Source organism: Schistocerca nitens, chromosome 2, assembly GCF_023898315.1.
Source record: "Schistocerca nitens isolate TAMUIC-IGC-003100 chromosome 2, iqSchNite1.1, whole genome shotgun sequence".
NCBI lineage: Eukaryota > Metazoa > Arthropoda > Insecta > Orthoptera > Acrididae > Schistocerca > Schistocerca nitens.
In genome coordinates this window covers 400,714,074-400,734,112 of record NC_064615.1, presented here as the reverse complement: position 1 = coordinate 400,734,112, position 20,039 = coordinate 400,714,074, and the positions used below count along the sequence as shown (strand labels likewise).

Genomic DNA, 20,039 nt, shown 5'->3' with positions numbered 1-20,039 from the left:
AAGAAAAAAAAAAGTTTATATAAAAAAGTGTAAGTACTGACTAACAACAGGCTGACTGACTAATAACAGGCCAGAAGGGCTTTAGTCACTAAATATTTAAAAGGAATGTGTGAAGGCGAGCCTCTAAGGACTGCTCATACCTGTACGGCCACAGGTTGCAACGGACTGAGGCGCCCGCGCTAACAAGAGCGGCAGGTGAACATGACATTGCAGCGAGAGCGCCATCTAGTAGCCGCTGGTACAACTTGGCTACTTAACATTCGAATGTAGACAGGCGAAAATTATAATGGATATAGTCCAGTACATAATGTAAAAGGCAATATTTTGTTTAACAGTAACAGATAAAGTAACATTTTGTCTACATCAGATCTTAGAAGTACAGTTTGAAGCATAAAAACGTCACTATAGAAAATACAGAAAGCGCTGAATGACAGACTATAGAAACCGATATAACATGAAATACAGCCAATAAACCTTTCAATAAATGAAAACTTATGAGATGACTTAGATGGAAAAAAAAAAAAAAAACATTTCGGTCAACTGCATGAGGAGACCCGAAATTAAATGTCAAGTAACGGCTTTATACCGTTGATGAAATTTTTGTTACGCAACTGCATCTGCTCATTGAGAATGAGCCTCTCATTTCGAGAAACATGTTTAAAAATCTCTAATTCTTCAAGAATATCTAATCTACGCCCTTTCTTCTCGGTGTGCAAGAGGTCGATATCTGAAACAGCTTTAGGCGCGCGAACTGTAATTAGAAGATGGTAGGCAAAAGACGGATTTTGGGGGCTAGTGCCATTTTTTCTTCAAAGGTTTTCTTTATTTCTGGTTGTAAAGGCACGTCCTGTTTGTTCTATTTAGTAAGAAGAGCAGGCATCGCAGGAAATCTTATAGACGCCAGAACATTCTAAAGGGGAACGAATCGATTTTAAATTATGAATGAAGTTTATATTTTATTTTATTTATTTATTTTTTTTTTTTTGCGCCGACCAGGGTGGCCGAGCGGTTCTAGGCGCTACAGTCTGGAACGGCGCGACCGCTACGGTCGCAGGTTCGAATCCTGCCTCGGGCATGGATGTGTGTCATGTCCTTAGGTTAGTTAGGTTTAATTAGTTCTAGGTGACTGATGACCTCAGAAGTTAAGTCCCATAGTGCTCAGAGCCATTTGAACCATTTCAAGTTTTTGTTCAGGTTATTATTGGTACAAAAAGCAACGTTGCTATTGTTTTTATTACGCGGAAGACGTTGGATATCATACCAGATGGGTCCCAAGAAAGGAATAGAAACATATTTTTTGGGTTAGATTCAATGATACAAGTACAACTATTTTCAGTTTAATGAACATTTGTACCAGCAATCCGACGGTCTTGCTATGCTGGTATTCTTGCCGATATTTTCATCACTCTCTAGAAGAAAAGTTTTTCACCTTCATCACTAAGCATTCTCTCCTATCTCAGATACGTTGATGATGTTTTAGTCATCTGCAAGGGATCTGCTGATGGCATTAACCGTATTTATATAATCTCTTCAATGAACTTGTAACAACAACAACTGTACATATAATAATTTTTTTCTTCTGATTTTCGTTAAATTAGTGTAATCGATGTTCTGATTTCATTTCTTTTTCTTTTCATGCCATGATGTTAAAGTAACTGTAACCAATTTTCGATGTGAATATTAATGTTTATGTCAAATTGCAAGCAATATTATAACAAAATGGAAATGTACGGAATGTTGAAACTGTTGTAAGATGTTAAAGTTGTATTTATGCGCCTGGTCCACATGTAGGCAATGTATTAGGATATGTGGAATGCAAAACCTTTGGTGACTATCCTGTCTGTAGGGGAGCGGTAAAAGGTGGATGGCAGGCGAGCACGGGAAAATGCACACGGGCGCGGCACGGTATAACGGGCTCAGCAGTAATAGTCGGAGTTGGGCATCGGTCTGAGAAACACGCTCTGGATCGAAGAGGCTCTCCTGGAAAACGTGATTTCATTGAGCCTCGGATGTGCCGTTTCCGACGACTATACAGCATGGCTATATTCCATAGGCACTAAAGGGAAAAGTATTGCGACGCTAAGAAGAAGCAAAGTGCCGATACATCAAGAGCCATAGCTGTGATTGTACAGTATGTGTGCTCTTCGCCTCGCCATCTCGCCGCCCGCCAACCGCCGCATCGACACGAACAGGTTGAAACTTTTAGTACTGTATTCGTGTGGACCAGTGTTACTTTTGTTCCTGACTGTTCAATAACAACTTAACTTTTACGAGAACTGTCCTATCATTTAATTATCCTCATCACTAACCTAGACAGGGTCCTTTCCACATGTTGTGCAATCCGAGTGTCCCGAAATGAAGATTTAAAGTTTATGTTAATAATACTTACCTGCAGACCTATCTATGTTAGAATGATGCTTAAAGAACTTTGTTGTTAATGAATATATAGGTCTGGCAAAGTTGGAAGATAATGTTGAAATTGGTTCAGTAATGAAGTTTAATTAATTTGAGACAAAAATAATGATAGTTAAATAAGCAAGAAATAAGACAAATAGAGTAGTAACTCATGTATTGGAAATCTTGAGTGCTTAACGATTTCGATAAACTAAAATCTCAGTACAGTGATCATAACAGTTTCAGCCCCCCCCCCCCCCCCCCCCCCTTTTTATTTTCTATTCATTTAAATTCTGAAGTGTACTGAACTGATTTGACTAGCAAAGTTAAAGTCAATATAAAACCAAAATTTATTAGTGTTTTACCTTTTTTCAAAATTGACATTGTATGTTCAAAAATGGGTTCAAATGGCTCTGAGCACTATGGGACTCAACTGCTGAGGTCATTAGTCCCCTAGAACTTAGAACTAGTTAAACCTAGCTAACCTAAGGACATCACAAACATCCATGCCCGAGGCAGGATTCGAACCTGCGACCGTAGCGGTCTTGCGGTTCCAGACTGCAGCGCCTGTAACCGCACGGCCACTTCGGCCGGCCGACATTGTATGTATGTTTCGAAAGTGCTATTTCTAGGGTAACCTATGCCCGATTTTAATCAGATCAATAGACAGTACGAAGTTTGTAGTAAACATTATAGTGTATTGTTGTGTATTTATGGCTTGTTCACATTAGTACAGAAAGTGAAATCATTAGTTCAGTAGATTTTCTGGTTCTAAAATTTACCACATTATGCAGTGCTATTACGTGTTGTTTTGTATGAACATACATCAACTTGTACTGGGAAGAAACTCAGTTAATGCCTAATTAGGCTGGCGACCGTATTATTACTAATTTGGTAGCATCTGCTGTGTCGTTTCTTGTCCGTCCTAACGTGTAGTTGCACTTCAGACTTGCTTGACGCATCATTGTTGTTACTGAGTGGGTGAAAGTCTGATTTTGCCTCCATTCGGGTACACGCGGTCAATATCTACCCCAAAATCCTTTCTTATAAGGTGAAGCCCGTCAACTTACCATAGTGCAGGCTTTAATAAGTATCGTACGCAGTAGCGTAGTGTTACAAACTTCATGAGAAAATATCTTTCGCCATCGAACTTGAAAACGAGGCCCACCAAATAAACTTTCTTGACTTGAGGCTTACAACAGAAGAAAATAAAATCTCATCTCCAATCAGATACAACTTCTTCTAAGTAATAAATACAACTGCAGCCTTGCATTTTCTACCAATAATAACTTGAAAAAAAAAAAACCTTCATTCATAATTTAAAATCGATTCGTTTCCCTTTAAAAAGTTCTGGTCTCTATAAGATTTTCTGCGATACCTGCTCTTCTTACTGCATAGGACAAACAGGAAGTGCCTTTAAAACCAGATATAAAGAACACCTTTTAAGAAAAAAAGGCACTAGCCCCCAAAATTCGTCTTTTGCTGACCATCTTATGATTACAGGTCGCGCGCCTAAAGCTATTTCCGATATCAACATCTTGCACACCGAGAAGAGTTGGCATAGATTAGATATTCTTGAAGAATTAGAGATTTTTAAACATATTTCTCGAAATGATAGCCTCATTCTTAATGAGCAGCTGCAGTTGCGTAACAAATATTTGTTCAACGGTATAAAGCCGTTACTTGACATTTAATTTGGGGTTTACTCGTGCAGTTCACCGAAATGCTTTTTTTTTCCATCTACGTCATCTCATAATTTTTCATTTATTAAAATGTTTGTGGGCTGTATTTCATGTTGTATTGTTTTCTACAGCCGTTTCTGTATTTTCTATAATGACGTCATTATGCTTCAAACTGTACTTCTAAAATCTGATGTAGACAAAATGTCACTGTTAAACAAAATATTGCCTTTTACATTATGTACTGAACTATATTCATTATCATTTCCGCCTGTATACATTTGAATGTTAAATAGCCAAGTTGTACCTGCGGCTACTAGATGGCGCTCTCGCCGCAACGTCATGTTCTCCTGCCACACTTGTTAACGCGGGCGCCTAAGTCCGTTGCAACCTTTGGCTGTACAGGTATGAGCAGCCCTTAGAGGCTCGCCTTCACACATTCCTTTTAAATATTTTTTGACTTAAGCCCTTCTGGCCTGTTATTTATTTTATACGTGACATGTAAGTACTGTCTCCGATATGTATTGTTAGTACTTTTTTATATAAGAAATTTTACTACTACTACTACGTGATCAGACCCAGTGGACCGCACGCATCTACAAGTTTCCTCATCCACTGTATTCTGTCCATTGCTGCTATCCGCCATTCGTCCACATCTATTGACATTTGTTTTAAATCTTCATGGAGTCCATCCCTCCAACGCTTCTTGGGTCTCCCTGGCGGTCTCTCTCCTGTAGGTGTGAAATCCAGGAGCTTCCGAGGCCATCTGTGATCCTCCATCCGGGCCACATGGCCGGCCCACTGCATTCGTTTGGCTTTGACAGCTCCTGCTATGTTGGGCTGCTGGTATAGTTCCTCAAGCTCTTGGTTGTATCTGATCCTCCATTCCCCTGTATCTGCATCCAGAACCGGACCGAAGATCTTCCGAAGCACTTTTCTCTCAAAGACAAGGAGCTTATGGAAGTCCTGTTTCCGGATACTCCATGTCTCACAGCCATATAGAACAACAGGCTGGATCAGGGTTTTGTACAGTCGAATCTTGAACTGTCTGGAGAGAGATTTGGACCGAAGCAGTTATGCTAGGCTGTGGTAAGATCGGTTTCCTGCTTGTATTCTGGCATTGATCTCTGCTTCACATGACGAGTTCTCAGTGAAAAGTGCCCCTAGTATTTGAATTCTTGCACTCTCTTGTAGGAATGGTCCCCAACCTGCAGTGCTTGTAGATGATCAGCAGTCTGACAATGACCACGTGTCATAACGAGGTACTCTGTCTTAGCTTCGTTTATGTTTAGCCCAAATTTGCTGGCAGCCTCCTTTAGTGCTTTGGTCATTTGCTCCAACTCCTCTTCCGATCTAGAGAGTGAACAGATGTCGTCTGCATAGGCTAAGTATGCCAGTCTCTTTCCTTCGATTTCAATCCCTTCGTTCTCTTTGAAGGTCTCGCGTATGATCTTCTCGAGGGCAAAGTTGAACAGGATAGGGGACAACCCATCTCCTTGCCTGAGTCCTGTCACAATTTCAAATTCCTCAGTTACGCGATTTCCCATCTTCACCTTTGCATGTGTCTCGTTCAGACAGACCTTTATCAGATTGATGAGTTTCTCTGCTATGCCAAACTCCCTTAAACAGTTGAGCAGGCTCTTACGATGTATGTAATCATAGGCCTTCTTAAAATCAACGAATAAAATCTGCAAATCTTTACCATATTCACCCAGTTTCTCAGTGAGCTGCCGGAGACTGAAGATGTGATCTACTGTTGACCGTCCTGGCCGGAAACCTCCCCGGTACTCCCGAATCACCGATTCTGCCACTGGCTGAATTCTATGTATGAGGCAATTGGACAGGATCTTATAGCAGACGTTAAGCAGGACGATTCCTCGATAGTTGTCACATTTCAGTTTGTCGCCCTTCTTATGTATTGGACAAATCAGAGCTGTTTTCCATTCTCCTGGTAGTTCTTCTTTGGTCCATATTGCCTGTATCAGTCGGTGTATTTTTTCTGCAAGTTTCTCTCCTCCTGCCAGGATCATTTCAGCCTGTATTCCATCTTGACCTGGACTCTTATTCTGTTTAAGGTGTCTGATTCTGGTTTTTATCTCATCCAAGGTAGGTGGGGGATAGTCTGCATCGGCTGTAATTGGGTACTGGAAATCAAACTGCAGTTCGGGTTCATCACAATTTAGCAGCTGTCGAAAGTACTCTTTCCATCTCTCAGCTATGTCCCTATTGTTCGTCAGGATCTTATCACGGGAATCTTTGACAAATTTCTGCTTGGCCTGGTGACCTTTGCAGAGGTACTTCACCCTCAGAAACATTTCCCTCGTCTTTTGTCCTCTGAAGTCGTTTTCTGCTTCAGTGATGATATTCCTTATGTATTTCCTCTTTGCTCTTCTCAGAATTGCTTGTGTAGTCTTTCGGACCTCCTCAAATTGTGCTTTGGCCTATGCCAGATTTGTCCCCTTCAGCCATTTGTTCCTGGCTTCCTTTCTCCTTTCCAGGGCATCTGCACATTCCTTTCCAAACCAGATCTTCTTGCCCACTGGTTTCCCATGAGTGTTTCCTTTGCTGTATCCCTAACTGAGCTCTGGATGTTTCCCCACATAAGTTCGAGGTCCTTCACTGAGTGCTTCAAAGCGGTTACTAAGTTGCAACTGGTATCTGGTCTTCGTTGCCTCATCTTTTAGTTTCTCCACATGGTACCTTTCCACTCTTTTTAACTTAGGCCCCGTTCTTCCTTTACACTGTATGTTTAAATGGCCTCTGACCAGGAAATGATCACTCCCACCTTCGGCACCCCGCGCTGTCTTAACGTCTAACACCCATCTCTTGGCTCTGAGATCAACGGCAACATGGTCTATTTGATTTACAGTTCTCCCATCTGGTGATACCCAGGTTCCTTTATGTATGTTTTTCCGCTGGAAGTTTGTGCTGGAGATGAACAACCCTAATGATGTAGCGAAGCTGATGAACCTAACTCCATCGTCATTGCTTAGGTTGTGTAGACTGTGCCTACCTGTTGTGTCTTGGAATATTCGTTCTTTCCCAACCTTGGCATTCATATCACCAAGGAGGATCCTCAGGTGACCATTTGGTATAGCGTCCATCACTGCCTCTAGCTGTGCTTAGAACTCGTCTTTCACTTCACATTCGCTCTCCTCTGTGGGAGCATGACAGTTCACAAAAGTCGCCTTAATATGCTTTACTTCCAGTGTTAGAACAGATATTCCTGGGTTGACTGAAACGAATTCTGAAACATTAGTGGCCAACGTCTTACTGACGCAGAAACCAGTGCCTAACAGATGACCTCGTTTACAGGCTCCATACAGAATTGTACAGTTTTCAACATCAATGCTCCCGGCATCGTCCCACCGGATTTCTTGCAGTGCAACTAGGTCTAGTTCGTACCTTTGAATTTCCTTGACCACACTGATTGCAGCTCCTGTCTTGTACAGACTCCTTACATTCCACGTTCCAAATCGTATACCGTTTCTTTGCCATTGACGTCGTCTATTTTTGTCAGTAATGTTTCGAGGCTTACTTGTAGACTTGAAAGCATGTTTAATGTTTTACGGAGAGAGGGTGCTGGCCTCCCGTCCAACCTGCGGTGTTACCCTCACAGCTCACAGGACTGCTGGCTTTTCTTAAGGGGTGGGCTCCCCTCAGGAGTTGGGTTATAGGAAGGAATAAGAAAATTGGAAAGACGCCCTCGAGCCTCGAAACCTAATACCGCTGGGGTCGAAAAAGCAAGAGTTGGCCAAGGGAGGCCGACAGGGAAGGAGAAAGAAGGAGTCTGACACAAGTAAGTGGAAGCAATGTCAGACTCAGCTCGGGTCCCCGCGGTCGCCACCCGCGTACTTCTAGCTGAAGCCCCTGGGGCTATATAAGAAATTTTGCTTCACAAAAATTGTAATTATGTTATGGACCACTTTAAATGTCTAAATTCTGATGAAGGCACTCTTATAAGTGTTGAAACCTGGTTAATAAGACTAAAAAATTGTGACCGAGGGCTCATTTGTTTCAATTGCAAGTCCTATAGTACCTTAAATTCATTTGATGTCAATATTACAATCGTAGTAACAACTCTCATAGTAATATAGCAGCGTATTGTAATAATCAATTGATATGGTGTAACATGTCTTTTGAGTTATGCGGGAATGCGCTTTCACGATGATAAAGCATCTGTGATTTAATCGATGAGATATTTTACATTCATTAAATAGATGCGATTGATAGCCAGCACAGAGATACGTTCTCATTGGCAATGAGGTTGGTCGTGGAAGCTTGGTTTTTAACGTTTATAGGCAGAGATTTCTCCTCTTACTGACATACACTGAGGTAACAAAAGTCGTTGGATACCTCCTAATATCTGTCTGACCTCTTTCCACCTAGCTTAGTGTAGCCCCTCTACGTGGCATTAACTCAACAAGTCGTTGGAAGTCCACTGCAGAAACACTGAGCCACGTTGCCTCTATAGCCATCCATGATTACGAATGTGTTTTCTGTGCAGGAACAGGTGAACGAACTGACGTCTCTAACACGTCCCATAAACGTTCGATGGTTGGTCAGATCATTCACTCAAATTATTCAGAATATTCAGCAAACCAAACGAGAACAATTGCGGCCCGAGGACGTGGCGTATTGTCATCCACAAAAATTCCATCATTGTTTGAGAACATGAAGAGTATGAATGGCTGCAAATGGTCTCCAAGTAGACGAACGCAGCCATTTCCAGTCAATGATCGGTTCCGTTTGACCAGAGCACCCAGTCCGTTTTACGTCACCGCAGCTCACACCATTATGCAGCCACCACTAGGTTGCACAGTGCCTTGTTGACAATTTGGGTCCATGAGTTTGTGGGGCCTGCGCCACTCTAACCCTACCATCCGCTCATACCAACGCAAATCGGGAGTCATCCGACCAGGCTACGACTTCCCAGTAGTCTAGGGTCCACCCTATACGGTCAAGAGCCCAGCAGAGGCACTGCAAGTGCTGTTACAAAAGCACTAGCATCGATCTTCTGATACCATAGCCCATTAACGTCAAATTTCGCAAGTAGTAGTGCAGAGGTGAATGGGAGGGTAGAACTATAAGCAAACTATAGTTAGCAAAAGATTGGACAGACACAATGAATAGGTTTGTTACAGAGGCAAACGTTAGTCAGTCCATAACTGCCGGGCTGAAGGCTGAAATACTGGCTAATCTTTGAGAGATGCTTTCTTGTTTTGAGGATTTGTTTTCTCTCCGCTCCCGATACGACAGCGTAAATCATAAAAAGAGCAAGAGTCGCCGTTAGCTGTGCATTGGACGTATACCAACAGTGGAAACGCAATCAATACCTTCACTGTGAACGGTGAAGTGACTGATGACAGTCCCACTAAAGCAGAATTATTAAACACGGTTTTCCGAAACTCCTTCACCAAAGAAGACGAAGTGAATATTCCTGAATTCCTATCAAGAATAACTGCCAAGATGAGAAACATAGAAGTAGATATCCTCGGAGTAACGAAGCAGCTTAAATCATTTAATAAAGGCAAGGCCTCCGGTCCAGATTGTGTACCAGTCAGGTTCCTCTCAGAGTATGCCGACAAAATAGCTCCCTATTTAGCAATTATATACAACCACTCGCTCACATAAAGATACGTACCTAAAGACTGGAAAATAGCTCAAGTCACATCCAAAATCCAAACAGGGAAGTAGGAGTAATCCGCTGAATTACAGGCCTACATCACTAACGTCGATTTGCAGTAGGGTTTTCCAACATATACTGTATTCCAACATTATGAAGTACCTCGAAGAAAACGATTTATTGACACATAGTCAGCACGGTTTCAGAAAATATCATTCTTGTGAAACACAATTAGCTCTTTATACTCATGAAGTAATGAGTGCTATCGACAGGGGATGTCAAACTGATTCCATTTTTTTAGATTTCCAGAAGGTTTTCGACACCGTTTCTCACAAGCGTCTTCTAACCAAACTGCGTGCCTACGGAGTATCGCCTCAGTTGTTCCACTGGATTCGTGATTTCCTGTCAGAAAGGTCACAGTTCGTAGTAATAGAAAGTCATCGAGTAAAAGAGAAGTAATATCCGGCGTTCCCCAAGGAAGTGTTATAGGCCCTCTATTGTTCCTGATCTACACTCCTGGAAATGGAAAAAAGAACACATTGACACCGGTGTGTCAGACCCACCATACTTGCTCCGGACACTGCGAGAGGGCTGTACAAGCAATGATCACACGCACGGCACAGCGGACACACCAGGAAACGCGGTGTTGGCCGTCGAATGGCGCTAGCTGCGCAGCATTTGTGCACCGCCGCCGTCAGTGTCAGCCAGTTTGCCGTGGCATACGGAGCTCCATCGCAGTCTTTAACACTGGTAGCATGCCGCGACAGCGTGGACGTGAACCGTATGTGCAGTTGACGGACTTTGAGCGAGGGCGTATAGTGGGCATGCGGGAGGCCGGGTGGACGTACCGCCGAATTGCTCAACACGTGGGGCGTGAGGTCTCCACAGTACATCGATGTTGTCGCCAGTGGTCGGCGGAAGGAGCACGTGCCCGTCGACCTGGGACCGGACCGCAGCGACGCACGGATGCACGCCAAGACCGTAGGATCCTACGCAGTGCCGTAGGGGACCGCACCGCCACTTCCCAGCAAATTAGGGACACTGTTGCTCCTGGGGTATCGGCGAGGACCATTCGCAACCGTCTCCATGAAGCTGGGCTACGGTCCCGCACACCGTTAGGCCGTCTTCCGCTCACGCCCCAACATCGTGCAGCCCGCCTCCAGTGGTGTCGCGACAGGCGTGAATGGAGGGACGAATGGAGACGTGTCGTCTTCAGCGATGAGAGTCGCTTCTGCCTTGGTGCCAATGATGGTCGTATGCGTGTTTGGCGCCGTGCAGGTGAGCGCCACAATCAGGACTGCATACGACCGAGGCACACAGGGCCAACACCCGGCATCATGGTGAGGGGAGCGATCTCCTACACTGGCCGTACACCACTGGTGATCGTCGAGGGGACACTGAATAGTGCACGGTACATCCAAACCATCATCGAACCCATCGTTCTACCATTCCTAGACCGGCAAGGGAACTTGCTGTTCCAACAGGACAATGCACGTCCGCATGTATCCCGTGCCACCCAACGTGCTCTAGAAGGTGTAAGTCAACTACCCTGGCCAGCAAGATCTCCGGATCTGTCCCCCATTGAGCATGTTTGGGACTGGATGAAGCGTCGTCTCACGCGGTCTGCACGTCCAGCACGAACGCTGGTCCAACTGAGGCGCCAGGTGGAAATGGCATGGCAAGCCGTTCCACAGGACTACATCCAGCATCTCTACGATCGTCTCCATGGGAGAATAGCAGCCTGCATTGCTGCGAAAGGTGGATATACACTGTACTAGTGCCGACATTGTGCATGCTCTGTTGCCTGTGTCTATGTGCCTGTGGTTCTGTCAGTGTGATCATGTGATGTATCTGACCCCAGGAATGTGTCAATAAAGTTTCCCCTTCCTGGGACAATGAATTCACGGTGTTCTTATTTCAATTTCCAGGAGTGTATATTAACGACATAGGAGACAATCTGAGTAGCCGTCTTAGATTGTTTGCAGATGATGCTGTCATTTACCGTCTTGTAAAGTCATCAGATGATCAGAACGACTTTCAAAATGATTTAGATAAGATATCTGTATTATGCGAAAGTGGCAATTGACCCTGAATAAGGAAAAGTTATTGACATGAGTACTAAAAGAAATCAGCTAAATTTCGACTACACGATAAGTCATACAAATCTGAAGGCTGTAAATTCAACTAAATACTTAGAAATTACAATTACAAATAATCTAAACTGGAACGATAACATAGATAATATTGTGGGTAGAGCAAACCGAAGACTGCGATTCATTGGCAGAACACTTAGAAGGTGCAACAGGTCTACTAAACAGACTGCTTACACCACGCTTTTCCACAGTATTCTGGAGTATTGCTGTGCGGTGTGGGATCCGCATCAGGTGGGACTGACGGGTGACACTGAGAAAGTTCAAAGACAGGCAGCTTGTTTTTTATTATTGTGAAATAGGGGAGATAGTGCCACAGACATGATACGTGAATTGGAGTGGTGATCATTAAAACAAAGGCGTTTTTCGTTGCGACGGGATCTTCTCATGAAATTTCAATCACCAGTTTTCTCCCCCGATTGCGAAAACATTCTGTTGGCACCCACCTACATAGGGAGAAATGATCATCACGATAAGAGAAATCAGGACTCGCACAGAAAAATTTAAGAGCTCGTTTTTCCCGCGTGCCGTTCGAGAGTGGAACGGTAGAGAGACAGCTTGAAGGTGGTTCATTGAACCCTCTGCCAGGCACTTTATTGTGAATAGCAGAGTAATCACGTAGATGTAGATGTAAAAAACAGTCACTAAACAAAGCGGAATGGTTGTAGGCGAAGTTATATGACGATGTACTTTATAAAGCGTGGAACAAGAGGTGAAGCTGTCGACAGACCGACTTATAACCGTGTTAACATCGCCGCCCATGTGAAAAGCCTATCCCTTCTCTTGCGGCCACCCACGATGACTTTCGTGCTAGACACTTGCAGCATCAATGATCCTCCGCTACTGCTGATACCATCCGGAAGAGATACTAAATTACTCCCCATTTTATTCAACACGCAGAGACCAAATGCCTGGTGGTGTTGTGGCCACGTTATATGCCAAGGAAAGTGTGTACGCGGATCACAGACAAATGGGGAAACATTCTCGCCGCAAACAGGAAAATCCAGTGACATGGCGACTTTGAGGAAGGGCAGATTGTTGTGGCCCGGCGACTGGAAACGAACATCACTGAAATGGCGAAGCGGATCGGCAGTTCGTGTGGTACTGTTTTGAGCGGCTATTGAACGTAGTTCAAGGGCCTTGAAATCAAAAGTAGGCAGCAAGATGTTACGCGTCCACGCTTCATCATAGAACATGGAGACCTGAAGCGCTCTCTGAGGCAGTGTAGGGAGCAGTTGGTGACAGATCTGACGACAGAGTACAGTACTGATGCAGGAACAAACACCATTCAGTGCGCTTTGTGAAACATGGATCTCCGTTTCAAATGAAATCTCTGCGTTTCCACGTTGAACCAACAACATCGTCAATTTCGACCTTAGTTGACAGGGTGTCATCGAGATTGGACCGTAGATCAATAGAAACGTGTCGCATGGTCGAATGCATCACGCTTTCTATTACACCAGACCTATGGTATTGTTCGGATACGTCGTCATCCAGGCAAATTACTGCTCGTCCTCGCGATTGCAGGTCAGTGGAGTCGTCATTATGCTATGGGGGGACATTCATTTACCTGGGCTTCCGCTGGACCTGGGGTGGAACCTGCAGACACCATGGTAGCTATGAACTACAAGATCATTCAATATTATTGCGAACTATAAAGAGGTGTTTCCATTGGAGCGTGCAAAAATTGAACATAGAGGATGCTCCACTAGGCAATTTGAGGTAGAGAACATGGGGTCGGAGAAGCCAGTTTAAGATAGTACCAAGAATTAAATCACATTACTTTGTACTTTTTTATTTACATTAACTACAGTTGGCTGCAAATACCATAACTGACACAATGAACGTACTATTTGAACAGTATCTTACAAAATGTGCCGAAACTGACGGCCATCAACTACAATGCAAGCATAACATCGGAGAACAAGATTATGACGCATTCTGATGAACATGCCTGGTGTGTTTCGAATTACATGACAGGCACCTACAGTTCTGGCAACTAATTCTATCTTCGTATCCACTGGAGTTTCATTCACAAGTGACTTTAGATATGCCCGTAGAAAATAATCAAGGGGATTCAGGTTAGGTGACCTCACAGACCATGGAATAGGATCTCCCCTTCAACCCAGCGACCGGGAAATACGGTATAGATGTGGTTGTAGACACCCACACCGAAGTGAGGCGGTACGCCGTCATTTTGCATCCACATCTTTTCACGAACAGCCAAGGGAACGTTCTCGAACAACTCACGTAGAACTTTTTGCACGAACCTCAAGTACAGTTGGCCATTCAGATGGCCAGATAGAGAGTATGGCCCAATGAGATTGTCACCTACAGTTCCGGCCCAGATGTTCACAGCAAAACGTACTTGATGGTGTCACTCCACTACAGCGTGAAGGTTTTCTTCAGCCCACACACCACTGTTCCTGCTGTTCGAAATACCATCACGATGAAATGAGACTTCGCCAGTAAACAGCACGATTAGGAGCAAATCTTGTCGATCAATCCATTGTCGGAGCAGCCACTGACACAATGTGACCCTTGGTACAAAGTCAGTCACAAGCATTGCATGGACTCGTGGGTGATACGGGTGTAATTCTTGTTCGTGGAGTACTCGCCACACGCTAGTACGTGCAGCGCCAACTTCACGTGCAGCACGACGAGCACTTGTAGTGGGGGCCGCTGCAACACTTTCCAAAACCACTTCGTCAGAATCGGGTGTGCGAGTGGTCCTCATGTTGCCAGGTTCCTCGTTCCTTCTTTCCAATGAACCAGTCCCTCGCATTCGTCGATCGACAAATATAAACCCTCGTCGTGACGGATGATGCCTGTTAGTAAATCGTTCCCTGTACAGCATTTATAGCAGCGAGAGCATTGCAACGTACTCTTCCGTTCACAAGGTGCATAAAAGTGAGTTCTAAGAAACTGTACCGGTACTGTACCATCGTGTTGTACTGTACGTCTCTGAATATCACTGATTAATGAATGGGTCTGTCGTTGATTAATAGCATGTTCTGTCATGGGACAACGTAAATACGACAGAACAGAACCACCTTATGGACAAGTAAAGTAAGCCGGCCGGAGTGGCCGAGCGGTTCTAGGCGCTACAGTCTGGAACCGCGCGACCGCTACGGTCGCAGGTTCGAATCCTGCCTCGGGCATGGATGTGTGTGATGTCATTAGGTTAGTTAGGTTTAAGTAGTTCTACGTTCTAGGGGACTGATGACCTCAGAAGTTAAGTCCCATAGTGCTCAGAGCCATTTGAAACAAGTAAAGTAAACAAAACCTGCATCATAACTTCCTAGTAATCAGGGTCGTCCCCGTTGTTTGCTTGCAGGAAATAAAGAATGTATATGCAAATAAAAAGCACAGTACGAGTAATTTTGTACGCATGTTAGTTGTGAATAAGATGGAAAATTGTAATGCTAGGCAAGTCTGTAGGCAAGTTTACTTCTGTATCTCCTTAAGCTGGCTTCTCCCACCACAGGTTGTCTGTCCTGTCATATTTTGTCACGCTCTTACGGAAACACCCTTATGAGTCCCTTCATGCTTGACATCTTTGTCGACGGCGGTGACATGATCCAGCATAACTGTCCGTGTCACAAGGCCATAATCATTCTACATTGGTTTAGGAGCATGACATTAAACTCACATAGATATCATGGCACCCAGATTCACCTGATCTGAACCCGATGGAACACATCTGGAGCGCTGTCGGGTCCAACCTCCGCACCGCAGACAACCTTAATTTACGTGAAATGTTTGTAGGCACCTGTTGCCACGCATCTGCAGAAACCTCCCAATGACTCGCCGAATTCATGCCATGTAGAACAGATCCTGTATTACATTTAGAAGGTGAACCAACATCTTACTAAGCAAGTGGTTGTGTTGATATGGCTCACCATTACAATGTACAGGGTGTTTCAAAAATGACCGGTATATTTGAAACGGCAATAAAAACTAAACGAGCAGCGATAGAAATACACCGTTTGTTGCAATATGCTTGGGACAACAGTACATTTTCAGGCAGACAAACTTTCGAAATTACAGTAGTTACAATTTTCAACAACAGAGGGCGCTGCGGTCTGGGAAACTCTATAGTACGATATTTTCCACATATCCACCATGCGTAGCAATAATATGGCGTAGTCTCTGAAAGAAATTACCCGAAACCTTTGACAACGTGTCTGGCGGAATGGCTTCACATGCAGATGAGATGTACTGCTTCAGCTGTTCAATTGTTTCTGGATTCTGGCGGTACACCTGGTCTTTCAAGTGTCCCCACAGAAAGAAGTCACAGGGGTTCATGTCTGGCGAATAGGGAGGCCAATCCACGCCGCCTCCTTAATGTTTCGGATAGTCCAAAGCAATCACACGATCATCGAAATATTCATTCAGGAAATTAAAGGCGTCGGCCGTGCGATGTGGCCGGGCACCATCTTGCATAAGCCACGAGGTGTTCGCAGTGTCGTCTAAGGCAGTTTGTACCGCCACAAATTCACGAAGAATGTCCAGATAGCGTGATGCAGTAATCGTTTCGGATCTGAAAAATGGGCCAATGGTTCCTTTGGAAGAAATGGCGGCCCAGACCAGTACTTTTTGAGGATGCAGGGACGATGGGATTGCAACATGGGGCTTTTCGGTTCCCCATATGCGCCAGTTCTGTTTATTGACGACGCCGTCCAGGTAAAAATAAGCTTCGTCAGTAAACCAAATGCTGCCCACATGCATATCGCCGTCATCAATCCTGTGCACTATATCGTTAGCGAATGTCTCTCGTGCAGCAATGGTAGCGGCGCTGAGGGGTTGCCGCGTTTGAATTTTGTATGGATAGAGGTGTAAACTCTGGCGCATGAGACGATACGTGGACGTTGGCGTCATTTGGACCGCAGCTGCAACGCGGCGAACGGAAACCCGAGGCCGCTGTTGGATCACCTGCTGCACTAGCTGCGCGTTGCCCTCTGTGGTTGCCGTACGCGGTCGCCCTACCTTTCCAGCACGTTCATCCGTCACGTTCCCAGTCCGTTGAAATTTTTCAAACAGATCCTTTATTGTATCGCTTTTCGGTCCTTTGGTTACATTAAACGTCCGTTGAAAACTTCGTCTTGTTGCAACAACACTGTGTTCTAGGCGGTGGAATTCCAACACCAGAAAAATCCTCTGTTCTAAGGAATAAACCATGTTGTCTACAGCACACTTGCACGTTGTGAACAGCACACGCTTACAGCAGAAAGACGACGTACAGAATGGCGCACCCACAGACTGCGTTGTCTTCTATATCTTTCACATCACTTGCAGCGCCATCTGTTGTTGAAAATTGTAATTACTGTAATTTCGAAAGTTTGTCCGCCTGAAAATGTACTGTTGTCCCAAGCATATTGCAACAAACGGTGTATTTCTATCGCTGCTCGTTATTTTTTATTGCCGTTTCAAATATACCGGTCATTTTTGAAACACCCTGTAAGTTCATGGTTGTCGGAAAATTCTGACAAGGAGATGTTTCAACACAGAATACTGCAGTGCACACTACATAATTTGGAAACATAACGAAATACATTCAAAGATCCTTTTGGAACTTCTTAGCCCTGCACGTCGTACAAAAATGTTGCACCTATTTTTAGGAAGCAGCTTTGTGTAGAAAGTATATGACAAGGTTCTGCAAAAAAAAAAAAAAAAAAAAAAAAAAAAAAGTTGTAGTGCTCACTTCTGCGCTGCAAGCTCTCTCCTTCCGATAACATCAGACAGTTGAACACTAAGTCATCTCGTTCCGCAAAAAAATTTTGCTGATAAATTGCTTACAATAATACCCAGGCGCCCTCCTCCAGTTAGTCACGGAATTGCACCTGCTGTGCACCTTTGCGATATGCGGTGACATACTGGGCCTCGTAGCACATACGAGGACGAATCTTCGCTCAAGAGTGAGTGTTAACAGCTGAGTTAGAAATCCTTCGGTGAACCAGACAGGCAAACTAAGTTTCTTGTCCGGGTAGAAACCAGCGTGATACGTAGCACTGACCTTTGTTCGGCAGAACCGTTACAAGTTGTAGCACCGAATTTGAGGCCAGAGCAGATAACAGATCCCTTTTTCCACTGCAAGCGTGCGACTAATTTTTTTCTCACTGGTGCCTGTGGCTCAAAAAGGGAAAGTGAGCGAGCTGGGGCGGCGTTCGCGGTCGTGGCCACCGACATTTCAACGCTCCTGCTTAAACAATGCTCGCGAGATGCAATCTCTCTCCTTGAGCCAACGCCGGCCGGAAGATTTGCCCACCAGGAGCGGGCCCGGCGCTTCTGCGTTTCCTGCAGCTGTGCGGCAACTCCGTGCCATTAGCTGGCGAACGAGGCCGCGTGCGGGCTTCTCATTCCGTCCCATTCAGTGGCTGCCTTTAACAGCCCCTGAAACCCAGGAACAGGGAAGTGAGTGAGTGTGAAGCGGGCGAGATGCGGTTGAAAGCAGCAATCTACCCTGAGAAAACTGAGTGAGAAATGCAGCCGTTCCTGTAATGGAGTGGTCACGTTTTCTAGATACTGATACAGTATGTATTGTTATGCAGCGCACGGAAGTAGTGAGCGATGCCTTGTTCACTCCGTTTTAAGTGACGACAGTATCGAAGCGAAAGTCTGTGTAATGTAGGTTATAGACGTGTACTTATGTCTAGTACAGGGATTGGACAAAAATGTGAAAAAAATTACGAGAAATGCATGCTTGAACGTTAATGTAGATGCTAGTCAAGTATGCTCTAGAGCCTTCAGGAATGCTGGCGTTCGCGTAGGCTTCCATACCAGGAAGAAGTTGGGGAAATATTTCGACATAAGGAAGAAGTGAAAACAGATAAGTTTAAGCAATCCGGTGTATACGAAATTAAATGTGGAGGATGTGCTGGGACATACATTGGACAGACGGGTAGGGATTTTGTCACAAGGTTTAGCACCCGTCTTCAGGCCACGAGTGGCGAACCGGGACCATCCGACCGCCGTGTCATCTTCGGTGGAGGATGCGGATAGGAGGGGCGTGGGGTCAACACACCGCTCTCCCGGTCGTAAGATGGTATTCTTTACCGAAGCCGCTACTATTCGGTCGAGTAGCTCCTGAATTGGCATCACGAGGCTGAGTGCACCCCGAATAAATGGCAACAGCGCACGGCGGCCTGGATGGTCACCCATCCAAGTGCCGACCACGCCCGACAGCGCTTAACTTCGGTGATCTCACGGGAACCGGTGTAACCACTGCGGCAAGGCCGTTGCCTTTGTCACAAGCTTTAGAGAACATAATAGTGGGCTATGGTGCCATATGAGGGAGACTGGCCATAAGCTGGCCCCGATAGAAGATAACCTAAGGATTCTTCATTTAGAACCAAAAGGGAAGATTTTAGATAACCTTGAAGATCTGAAGATCTATGCGCGTATACAGCACGCTGCCCACCCAGTCTTAAATGAACATGCTTCCGGTGGGAACAACTGGTTTTTTGGCTTGTTTGAAAGGATACTATTTTGAACTTGGTGTCTATTATCCCCTCATGAGAAGTATGATAGTGTATTTTATAGGTGCTGGTGCTGCTCTGTGCACGTACCGTTATGATAGGCGATGTTTTTTGTTGAGTGGTTGGCTAGTTTAATGTCACACGGGAAAAGTTTGATGGGTAGATAGGTTGGCGTATACGGATTTGCTCACCACCGTGGTGTATTTGGTGGTCCTTGGTGGCGCAAACGTTTATTTTATTGATTTTGGACTTAAAACTTTTAACACTCTTAATGTGTTTTTTTTTTAAATCTAGAGCTCTCCAGTATCCGGATAGCATAGGCAGGACTGGGGCAATTGTCGTGCCACTAGTTTACATAAGGAATGTATGAGGTATAGCGCACGTGTGTGTTTTGGGATTTTATGAAAATGTTCTTCCTCTCACCATTAAAACCATTAAACTTTTTTCCATGCGGTAGAGGGTTTAAGTTGTTGTTCGAAGGCTTCTATTTGGGCAATCATGGCCCATGAATATCACCTGGCTGTAGTTTGATGGGCGGATGGCTGCCGTCCATGTGGTTGCCGTTGGCTTTAACAGATGGCGCCTAAGACGTTTGTATACGTGAGCTGAACACAGGATTTTTTACGACGGATAATGTTGGTTATACTTAATTTCGTGGTATTCTTTTAGAGATTTGAAAAGCTGAAAGGTTTATTCATGAAGGAAACCCCCC

At 44.6% G+C, this 20,039-nt stretch overlaps 1 pseudogene; it reads right to left on the bottom strand.

The window, feature by feature from the left end:
- Positions 1–18,974: 18,974 nt before the first annotated feature.
- LOC126238634 (5S ribosomal RNA) lies at positions 18,975–19,092 on the bottom strand (annotated as a pseudogene).
- Between the last annotated feature and the right edge of the window lie 947 nt (positions 19,093–20,039).